The sequence below is a fragment of the Dipodomys ordii genome, unplaced genomic scaffold (genome assembly GCF_000151885.1).
Source record: "Dipodomys ordii isolate 6190 unplaced genomic scaffold, Dord_2.0 Scaffold16, whole genome shotgun sequence".
Lineage (NCBI taxonomy): Eukaryota > Metazoa > Chordata > Mammalia > Rodentia > Heteromyidae > Dipodomys > Dipodomys ordii.
The window spans coordinates 1,141,510-1,153,764 of NW_012267232.1; the positions used below are offsets into that span (position 1 = coordinate 1,141,510).

The 12,255-nt window shown below is 39.7% G+C and overlaps 1 protein-coding gene across 2 annotated transcripts in view; it reads right to left on the minus strand.

Moving 5' to 3' along the window:
- Peli2 (pellino E3 ubiquitin protein ligase family member 2) overlaps positions 1 to 12,255 on the minus strand; it is a 130,268-nt gene that overhangs the window by 91,797 nt on the left and 26,216 nt on the right. Inside the window, exon 1 of one of the 2 annotated variants that reach the window (XM_013012366.1) lies at positions 1,748 to 1,811. The exons of the other annotated variant lie outside the window; for it this stretch is intronic. The gene's annotated coding sequence lies outside the window, so the exon portion shown is untranslated. Of the gene's footprint in view, positions 1 to 1,747; positions 1,812 to 12,255 lie in introns of those variants that run through there. 2 annotated transcript variants of the gene reach the window in all.

Sequence of the window (12,255 nt, forward strand, 5' to 3'; positions counted from 1 at the left end):
TGTGGGTTTTAAGAGCTGAGTCAGTAGCTGTATCCAGACAATGGTTTTACAGTATCCCTGGAAGTTATTATCACTGTGCTTGCTCTGTTTCCCTGCCCCATCACAAAGGAATGTCAGCTATATAAAAATGCCTCTAGAATAAAGAGATGATGTATTTCAAGTCATTCCTCTCCCTTTTCTCAGGTGAGATCAGAAAAATGTACATTATTTTCTTAAGGGAATTTGTGATCACTGTTTTCATGAGTAAATGTCCATCATAAACTCACTTTGTTTTAAGATTTTTTCACAGCACCTAACGCTAACATTCTACAATAAGGTTAACATATGTAAGCCAATTAAAAGCCAAGAGGAGAGTTGGAAGGACTTTTCACTCCTGTGGCCTAGCTATGACTAATGCAGTATTATCTGGCAATGGTTCCTCTGCCTCTCATCCTGACGCAGCCCTCCCCTGCATCTTTCTGTCCCTTAACTCCCAAAGATGAGCCCAGCAGTGGGTCTGAATCTGATGGCCTCCTGTCACCCAGGACCTATCCAGTCAAACATGGAAATCTCATCCTCACTGGTCAGTAACATCCTCATCCTAAGAAAAATAAAACTGAGCCAAGGAACAACTAACTTGTCTCTTTGAGTGGATAAGAGATGGGGGGGGGGGATGTCAAATTTGCACAAAGGCCAAAAAACAGAGAAAAGGATGAATGAAGCAGAGACAATAAGCAAATAAAGGTGGAAAGAGGATTTGTAAGGGTGCCTAATGGCCGCAGCATACTGTTCATGAATTTCCCCTTTTTAAGTTTCAGCTAAGCCAGGCTAGTATCTGCTATTTACAAGTTTGAAGCCACATCCAATATAAAGTGGGAGAAAAGCAGGTACAAGTATCAACCTCAACACATGCAGAAAACATTTTAATTTAAATTGCCTGTTCATTGATGTACAGCTATTGCATGTTATGCAAATAATAAACCAGCCTACTTACAGGCTGTCTACTAACTTATCTACATGATAACGGTATAAAAAATCCTACTGGAAATAATTAAACTCATGGTGGAAAAAGCAATGTCAAGATAAGACAAGGCCCTAATTAGATTAAGCTACAGGACAATTCATTCAATATTTATAGTGCCAAGTACTAGAGGTACGATGATAAATATCAGCTTCCTACTTTCACAGAGCTCTCTGCTTACAAGGGAAGAAAAACACAAAAAACAGCTGTGAGAAAAACACATGGGACCAGCAACACAGAGCAGCGCAGAGCTTTAGGAAGAAATCACTTGAACTTTCTTGAATCTCAGGTAGAAAACTAAATGCAGACTCCACAAACGACCAAGTGCTTCCAGGGGGGCAAGGCTACAAGAGCTGAATTTCAAGAAGAGAAGCAGCAGCAGGAAAAGAACGGAAAGGAGAGACAGACAGGAGCCAGAACTCAAGGGTACAGTGTGTGTACCATTGATTAGAGGCACTGAGAGTCAGTAGAAAGGAGTATATCAGAGCACCAGAGGAAGTGTGTAGTTGTTGGAATGGTGTCCCTCTCCCAAGCCATGTCCTAGAATCTGTGAATGTGGCTTTCCAAAATAAGGATCTTTGCAATTGTAATCAAGAATCCCAGAAGATCAACGTAGATTAGAGGTGGGGCCCTAAATCCAATGGTGCATGTCTTGTGAATGGCACACAGGGATCAGAGTTAAGGAAGCACACACCAAAGACCACCTGGAGCCACTAGAAGCTGGAAGAGGCAAGGAGGGATTCTCACCTAGAGCCTTGGTCTAGATGAAGGAAGCAATGGTCTGCCAGTATCTTGACTTCATACTTATGGCCTCCAGAACTCTAGGAAAATAAACATCTGTTGTTGGAAGCTACCAAACTTGTGCTAATTTGTTATGAAAGCCACAGAGAACTACAAAGGCCTAAAGCAAAGCAACAATGGGGGGAAATAATTTGGAGTGTTAGAGAAACATTTCACAGTTATTTTCAGGGTGAACATCAGAATCACCTCAGGAGGCTGTGGCCCATGAAATTCTGATTCAGTGGTCTGAGGTGGGCTCCAGGTCAGCACGTGTACAAGTCTCCAGAGACAGTGTGTACATGTGGCCACAGTTGAGAACCCAATGCCGGTGACCTGTTTGGATGCACAGGATGAGACAATGCATGGCCTGGCTTTGGTGCTCAGGGACTACTAGAAATAGGAAAAGGAATTATGGAGTTAATCAGAGAAGTCATGCAGGGGGAACTGGATAGGCAAGTCTAGAGCTTTGAAAAATCCACAAATCTGGGGGCCTTTGTGGTAGAATGTCAGAGATAACTTGAGAGTGAACCATCGAGACTGGTCAGGAATAGAGAGTAGAGGAAGGAAGGAGGCTGGGACAGTGCCTGGGAAATACAACCATTAGAGGAAATAACCCTTCTAGGAAACAGGGTAGGACAGGAAAATCAAGACCAGGAAAAAGTTGTATCTCAAAGACAGTCTTCTAAATGGTTCATCAAATCAAGTCAGAGCTTAGTCATGAGAATAAAAAGGCACAACCATGATCAGGAACAGAACAGGCTGCTGAAGAACCTTACCCAAATAAGGAAGGCCTCCAATCCTTAGCTTTCCTTCTGACCCTCCACTCTCATTCCCATCTTCTCCATACATCAGGAATGATGAAAAAAATGATGCACTTTTTCCACCTTTCGACTTCTAGAACTTGCCTATTCCCTCAGCCCAGGATCATTTGCTCTCTGCCCCATTTGATCATATGTCATACACCTAGCACCTTTCTACCCCTATTTCCTGAAAATCTCGTTGGTTCTCTTGCCAATGAACACCACATGGTAGGTTAAATAGGACCACAATTCTCTGTTCTCTAAATCAGGGCTGGTCTCTACTGACTTGTGACTATCTCACCAACAGGATGAAGAGAAAGCTGACAGTCTAAAACTTCCCAAGCCAAGCATGGAAAAGTCTTGCAGTTTCTGCCTGGCTCCCTTGGGAAACTCCACTCCCCTGGGAGTGCCATGCTAAAGCAAGCATGAAAACATATGTACTCTAGTCTAGACAGGCATGCAACACAGTTTAGCCTGGCCTGCTAGCCTTGGCAAGCAGCCAAAGAACACTGAAGTCACCATGAACTCTATAGAGCAGCCGACCTATCAGCTGACCATCAAGTGACCTCCACTGATACCATGTGGGCAGAACTGACCAAACTGTGACCCACAGAAGTACCATCAATAAGACAGTGCTGTTTTAAAGTACTTGTTTTTGAAGTTATTGCTTCTGCAGTAAATGATCCTTGGAACTCCAAAACCCCGAAACATTTGGTGTGGTCTTACCCTCCCTGCTTCCTAGCCTCTGCATTGACCCCGAATCTACTTCAAGTTAAGCACTTTCTTCTTGTCCTGACAACTACCACCAACATTTTCCCTCTGCCCCTGTCCCTGACTCTTCTAGTCCCTATTTACCCTAAGGAAAGTGAGGTGCTTGGCACAGTGCATTAGGGACTTAGCAATAGGCCCTGAAATCATCCCAGCCTGCTGGGAAAGAAAACTGTCTTGTATATAGGGCCCAGACACAAAGATAAAATTCTGCTTACAAAGGCAAAAGGTTAGTGCTCCACAAAAGAAGGTCAGAATGTTTCCTGGCCTGGCAACATTTCTGGCCAGTCAGTTGGTAGAAATCAAATGACCGGGTGCTGCTGACATACCTATTTCAGATACTAAACAGGGCATAGGGCATTTCGGTTTGAGCCCACAAGATGCCTTTCATGCTTCACGTTTTTTTTTTTTTAACTAATTCTGAAGACTTTTCAAACCATCCATTTATTTAGTAAATGTGTGATGAAAACCTAACTCTTCAGATAGCTGAGCAAACGATGAGTCTTATAGAAGCTAGAAAGGATAATGGAAATATGATCAAAGGAACCTCACCACATAAGAAAGAGATTTCCTGGTTTTCAATTTAGAATTCACATATCAGTGTGAATTACCAGCATTTGCCGTATACTTACAACAGACCAAGAATCCTGTAAAGGGAGATACTGACCCTAGTGGACAGGTAAAGGCTCAGAACATGTGAAACACACAAACTTAACGCTGTCCACAAAAGCTCAGGTCAAGAATGCTACATCCACCTTTGCCTGACTCCAAAATGCATACTTTTTCCAGGAGGCAACACTGACATTTTTCAGTTCAATGCATTTCTTGGCATACAACACATGGATACTGTCATAAAAAGATGCCTGACACCTAAAAAATGCCTTTGTGAAAAGTAAGTGGAGCCAGGAGCTCACAGTCACATTCTGGAGACATCCCAGGTGACATGAACTGGCCTGCATTCTTAAAAGCAGCCTCATATGGCAGGGACGCTCTACGGGCTTCAGAGGAGGTGCCATCAGCATCTAATGATCATGGACCATGGATCATGGCAGCCAAGCTTTTCACCACAGACTGAAGACTCTGCCCTCCCTCACAAATAGCATTTGACACTGGAAGCAATAAATCACAAGCAACTACTGTGACTAAAAGCAGAGTGTGTGCTGCAGACTCCAGAGACAAGGGGCAGGATGGCAGGGAACAGGACCTGATAAAACTTGAGTATGGCACCGTCTTAACACAGCTCACATTTGCTCACCACATGTATGCACTGTGCAGCTGTGTATAGTAAAATGTACAAAACTCACTTATTATTTAACCTGGACTTCCCTTGCCCCAATGAACTATAAAGCCCAAGGACATAATAATGTTTATTTTTCTGTACCTAAGAAATGGTACTCGCTGGAGTCTCATAAGATAAATAGCAGACTTTGATTTCTAGCCACAGAACTAATTATGGCACTACCTTGACAGTCTATCCTCTCTGGAAATAACCTGTTGGAGCTCTACAAACATCAATTCATTCAGAAAATCTTCCAGGCCTTGGTGTTGCAAAGAAGATTCCCAAGTCCCCATTACTGTTTGGAAATGGCCTTTGCTCCAAAGAGATACTCAACAAATATGAAAAGCACATATATCAGGTGAACTGAATGGGGAGTGTCAAGGCAAAAGCCAGATTTGGACCCACAAGACAACTTGATTCCTGACTGACTCAGCCAGGAATGGAGAAGGAAGCAAGCACTAAATAGAATGAGTTAGAAAACACTGTATGAATGCAGATCGGTGGCTTATGCCCATAATCCTACCTACTTGGGAGACAGACCTGGAGGAGTCTCAGTTCAACATCAGCCCAAGGAGCAAAGTCTGTGAAATTCCATCTTCAATTAACCAGTAAAAAGCTGTTCTGACGGTATAGCTCAAGTAGTAGAGCTCTGGCTAAGTAAGTAGGCTGAAGAAGCCTAAGACCCTGAGTTCAAGTCTCAGTACCAAAAAAGAGATAAAGATGGAGGAGGGGGGAAGGAGGAAGGAAAGGAAAGGGGAGAAATTTTAGCCTCAGCTCCTTTCCTAGCTGGTGTAGCAAACTTATCAGCCATAATTATGTTACTTTAACTACAAGTTAAAAATTCAGATTTAAAAAAAAAATTTTCAAACCTGTCCCAAATATTTTCATTCAATATGGACACAGAGACATTTCATCTTAAGAGAGGTAAACTTGTTATTTGGCTGTTTCAGTTTGCAAAAGACTCACAAGTCTTCATGGCAACTGAGATGCAACTCCTATGCTGTGGGTAAGCCTTTTTCTTTTTCTTATCATCAATATCACTTCTCTGTGCCAAAATGCATCCCAAGGCTGTCACAACATCCTCCATATGAGGAACACAGTCCTGGATGCCCACTCAGTACTACTGACTGCTCTTCCGGGGGTTTACACACTCACGTACTCCATCCGCCTCTGGTGACAAGAGGCCTGGTGTGAAGGGAAGAGGTCAGCATCCTAGCTGGGCTTCTAATCCTCCATGTGCCTCTGTGCAGGTCCCTGAGCTTCTCAGAGCCTGGATTTCCTTTCCCATGATGTAAGATTTGGTACAATGGTGGTAGGAGGTGAGTAGAAAGTGAACTGGCTTGGAGAGGCCTTGACCCCTGACCCCAGCCTCATTAGCACCACACCTAGCTGACCTCTGAGTAAACACCCAGCTTTTTCCTGCTTTTATTCAATTCCTATTGATTCTTCAAGGTCAAACATCCTACTTCATCCTCCAACCAGGCTACCAAGAAAAACAAAATATGAAAAGCAAATCCCCCATGCCCCCCAAAAAACTCTGTAAAATAAAGGTTGTTTAGAATCTATATTCAGTTATTTGTTATCTGAAATCTTTCTGTTTTCATTCCACATTGGAACTGTCAGTGAATCATACAAGGTAACTTTTTACCGTATTAAATTCTTTCATTTTTCAACTTCACTAGAGGGCAAACAGCAAATACTTTTCAATAAACACTGAAAGGTGGGCGAAGTGCCAGGAATAGGGAAGGCTGTTTATGTTTTTGTTTGAATACTACTTCTTTAACACTACTTGTTACTCTACCTTTAGAACAACCCAAAATATCTTCAATTAAGTACATATTAACATTAGTGCTTCATATCAAAGATTTTCCTTCTTACCCTATGAGTGAAATTTTTTAAATTGTTATTATAAAGGTGATGTACAGAGGGGATTACAATTACATAATTCAGGTAAAGAGTACATTTCTTTTTGATCATTGTGAAATTTATTAATTTTTTAAGTATTTTGCTGTAGGAATTCTTGTTTACAAAAGAAAATCAGGCCATCAAGAGAAAGAAACTAGGTGCAGTAAGAAATGGACTTGGTATAGTACATGATTTGTAAAATTCAGGACCAGGCAAAGATTCTTATTCCTAAATTAGTGCTCCCTGCTATTCCACACTTCTTTACATATTCCATAAAATAATAATTTTGAATAACATTAAATAATATTTGTTTCCTTAAAAATCCCTTGAACATCTTACTATTACACTATTTATCCACCAAAATTAAGATGGTCAGGTGCACAAACTGTAATAAGTAAATTGAACCAGTGATCCCAATGGCTCCTCCCTTTTCCCAGAACAAGCCCTATGCTGTCTGCACCACACAGTTCCAGCTCACTTCCTTCCCCTGGCCTTGGGGTTAGACCATGTGACTTGTTCTAGCCAACAGGTAATTGGGATACAGATGAGAGTGAGGCAAGCTGGGGCTGGAAATGTGTGCTTGCCTCATTAGTAGAGATGGCGGTCTGGTATCTCTGCCTCAGCCAGCTGGCCTGCTATGCCAAGACAGTGTGGAGCAAAGGCACTCCATCCCAGCCTCAGGCAAGAGCTTTCTCAACCAGCTCTCAGATTCCTGAGAATAAATGATCATTGTTTGAAGTCACCGAGTTTTGGGATTATTTACTACACAGCAGCATATGATAATAATTAACTGATGCGCTGCATTCCGAAGGCAAATGAACTCAAGGAGCTTATTTCTACCAAAAGATCTAGGGCTAAATATGCATAAAATGTCAAACCAAGATAATTTTAGAAAGTACAAAAAAAGTCAAACCACACACATTTTAGAAGTTTTTATATAAACAAAACCCATTCAGAAGAAAGAAGTCTAAAAACAGAAATAATTTCAAATGCATCCCCTTTAAAACTAGTACCATCTAAAAATTTTATTTTAATGCATTTTTTCTTACTATATTTTAGGTTTTCAATAAAGCACTATATCCATTATATTGTCCTTAAATTAAAAAGCATGCATAATAGTTTTACTCTATAATAATAAAATCTTGTAACAAACATTAATAATAAAAATGACATGAATAAAGACATGAAAGAATTAAGACAATTCTGTCTTTATTTGGCAAAGCCAAAATTTAGTTCAAATCTGTTATACTCAACTTTCATTCCAATAAGAGGCCTCTAAAAATAAGCATCTCAAAAGTTGCTTTAAAAAAAAAAAAAGAGTATCTTAGCACAGACCTCCTTATCAATCAGGCATTAAGCTTTGGGTATTTCAAGTAAACTTGATAATACAAAGACATGGTGGTTACTGGCCAAAGTTTGAGACAAGTAAGCCAGAAATTCAAACTCACAGTGACACCTTGGTACTATAATCACCTTTAACACTATTTAAATAATGACTTCAATCTCTTCTCCTTGTTTCAAATTTTGATGGAATGCCTCTCTTACAAGTCCTAAATTAATCCCACTAATATTTCCAAATATACAATGCACAGAATTTTTTTTAGAAATTCCTAAAATATAGACAAGGGAGAGCAAGGAAATTAAACTCTGAATATTACCAGGCATTACTCAAACAAATTATTTACTACAGGAATATGTAATTATTACTGTATTCAACAACCAGTTTTTAAGGTAATTTGTTACAAAATATTTTAGCTTTGTTCAATTATACATGGCAGAGTTTGGGGGGGGGGAAAGTGACTGTACACCAAATTATTTATAAATACTTTTTAATGAGCTAGGAAGCATGTGGCCATTAATGCTACACAGATTCGCTCCCTTCCATGTAACAGCTGAACCATGAGATTAGAAATATTAGAAATAAAAATATGTACAAAGTCAGGTTCACTTAAAGAATTTTTTAAGCTGTGTTTAATGACTGCAAAGTAACAGGTAAAGGTCAATTACACAGAAGTGCTTCTGAGCAAATGGCAATTGCTACAACCAACTCTCAGTGCTAAAGGAGCATATGACCTAGAAGTTAACTTTGATTTGGACCATTAACCCACTGGCTACAAAAAGAGACAGAAAAACCCTTCCATATTCACCATGAAAATACAGTGAGTGAAGCTGGGCAAGGTAGCTCAAGCCTGTATCCCTGGCAACATCCAAGTAGAAAGCGAAGATTCCAGTTTGAGGGCAAACCAGGCAAGTTTTCAAGACTCCATCGCAACCAAATGGCTGGGCACAGCGACATGCCCTATGTTATCCTAACTATGGGGGGAGCACACTGTCATCCCAGCAACCCAAAGAAGCATGTAGGAGGATTGTAGCCAAGGGTGGCATGGGCATAAATAAAGACCCTCTCCAGAAAATAAGTGTAAAAAGGTGCTGAAGGCATAGCTCCACCTAGCAAGTGCAAAGCCCCAAATTCAATCCCCACTAGGGAAAATTAAATGCACTAATCTATCAAGTATCCTAAATAACATATAAATACATGGGTACTAGGAGTCAGTTAACAACCACACACATAATAATCCAAAGATCAGAACACATCTGTGATCCCAACAATGACAGGAAGTCTATAAGTTGGTAGATTACAGCTCAGCCTGTGTCCAGGCAAAAAGTGAGGCTCTATCCTTTAAGTAACAAGTCAAAAACAGAGCTGAAGGCATAGCTCAGCAGAATCATGCCAGTATACTAAGCACAGGACCCAGTGTTCAAACCCCAGTACCACCAAAAAGCACTACAGATTACCTTAGAGATATGATCATCACTGTAGCAACTGGCCATATATAGCTATTTAAATTTCAATGAGAAGTTATATTAAATACAAATTCAGTTCTTCCCACCAGCCACAGCTCAGGTATCTGAGAGTCATGAGTCCAGTGGAGATAGAACATATCCCCCAGCATGGATGTTCTACTGGCTAATACTTGCCTAGATTCTCCAGCATGCCAAGTGAAAAAGGCATCTTCAATGATATACAGCAAATCAGTACAAGGATCCTGAAGCCTAGAGTTCATTTCTGTCCTCAAGATTACTAGAATTTGACAGCTGGAACACATTTCAAAAGGGCAGAGTTCCTTGGAGTAATACTAGGGCTAAATGACATTCTCAAACTCACATCTCTCTGCTTGAAGTTTTTTAATTTTTCTCTAATTGGTAATTAAGAAAATGTTCTACTGTCTTGTGAAGGAAAGGAAGTATTTCAACTTTTTTGCATGGAGCTGACTCATTTTCTCTAGGGACACACTTTGGAATTCACAATGCAAGTTACTAATAAAGTGTGATTCACCCATAAAAATCCATCTTAAAAACAACTTCCAAATTTAGACATATTACAGATACCAAAAAGGCATTTTGTTTTTAAGAGCCAAAAAGAATGCTTCCTTCACACAATTATTTAAAGACAGCAAACACATTTTGACTAAAAATCAGAAACAAAAGTAAGATGCCTCGTGTTATCTCACTCAATTATTATTATTATTCTAACTGAATCAATAAACTCGAAATCAAAATAAGAGACACTAAGTACTATAAAAGATATAATGCTAGTGTTATGGCTATCAGAGTTAAAATAATACATTACTTGAACAGAAAAACCATCAGCCAATGGAACAGAAGAGGTGTTTTATACATAGACCCTGGAATAAATAAATGAAGACAGTACAACCACTCATTGAGAAAGAAATGGGTTTACTCAGTCATTTGTGCAGGGAGGGAACTGAAGCTACTTTGAAAGAAACACAGTACTTTCCATAATAGTTTCTAAAGATGAATGAGATCAGTCATAAAATTAAAAAAGCAAAGTGTTTTCTTGTCTCTGATTGAGGAATGATTAGTCTAAACATAAAAGCAAGGGTTGGTACACCTGATTATGTATAGTGTAAACCTTCTGTGTATCAAAATCCGCAAAATTACACATCCAGCAAAGCTAGATTAAAATAGCAGCAATAATATGAGAATGTTTTGAAAAATCCATTTCCGTTGATACATCACATAAAAACAGGGAAAACAATTCACAGAGGAAAATGACAATGATTAGTGGACAGATACCCTTTTAAAGTAAATTATATGCCAGTCAAATTGCCAACTGTTCAAATGACAGGGTGCTCTTGGGCCACCGTTGAGAATGGGAATGGTGTCACTCACTGCAAAAACATTTAGAAACATACACCAACACCCTTCTAAAATCACCCCATGGGCTTTGACCTCTTAGCTCTAATTTGAGAGACCATCATACGGAAATAACTTTGAGATAAAAATCTTGAAAGCAAAGTTTTACATATGGGCGTATTGTATCACTTCTTTATAATGGCAAAATCCAGCATTGAATCTAGGGCTTCTTACTTGATAGGCTAGCACTCCACAGCTTGAAACCCCCACCCCAAGTCCTTTTGCTTTTTGGTTTTTGTTTCAGATAAGATCTCACACTGACTTTGCTAGAACTGGTCTCAGACCATGATCCTACTACCTCTGCCTCCACAGCAGCTGAGCCACAGGCAGACGCATCACCACACCTCATTGTTTTGGAAGCAACAGCTTTTTTTCCTCCTGTCTGACCTTCAAATTCCATCCTCCCATCTTGCCTCCTGAGTAACTGGGATTACAGATATGCAATGCCATGCCTCCTCTGCCATAATTCTTAATAGCAATGAACAAAGACTATGAAAATCAAATACAAAATACACATATATCGTGTTAATATGTCAACAATAATATACATATAAAAATAAAGATATCAAAATATTACAAGCGGCTGTTAGAATTTATGAATTCTAAATTTTCATTTGAGTGTAGATTTTCTTAAATGGGGGAGGGAGAGTACTGGAGCTTGAAACTGGGTCTCTGTGCTTGCTGAGCAGGTATTTTACCACTGAGCCATGCTCCAGCATTGATGTTTTTAGTAGTTATTTTCAGTAAGATGTGAAGTGATCTGAACTTTCCATCAAACACTACTAAAGCACCAGCCTTAACCTCTGATTCCGAGTTACCAACACAAACAAGATCCTCAGTCTTGTACTAAACCGGATTCTAAATATCTGTCATACTAATAATGTTGTGGGTAAAACACAGTGTGGGTAACATTAATATAGTACCCAAGTTTCCTTTTTCAACACCCAAACCACACACTTCAAAACATTCACTCCTCATCCCATTTTTGGCTTCCTGTCTAATTTTCCAAAAACTCGAGCATATGATAATGGGAGGCATGTTTTAGCTCAGGTGGGAATCACTATGGGTGAATTTCTTCAGGTCCTAGTGGTTGACAGTTCACATAAAACAGAGCTCATAAGGGAAAAAAGAATGATCACTAACTTCAGTACAAAGAAAGTTAATATCCTCAGAATACACCACTCCACACAACTGGTGCAGGTATAGTGTTCAGAACACCAAGTAGGAGCCAAGAATGAATCTATCCCACACCACCTTTTTCTTTTCCCCAACCCATATAAATGAGCTACTATTCACCAATAAATGACAACATTATCATTTATTGCCAATAAGACTCTATGCTCTGCAAAATGGAACAGCATTTTTGGGGAACACCTTGGCAATTTCTTCAAAAGTTAAAACATACAATTATCGTTAAGACCCATTAATTCTGCTACTAGATACCTACCAAAGAAAAGCCAAGAAGCGGCCACACAGATTCACAAGCAAATGATTATGGCATTATT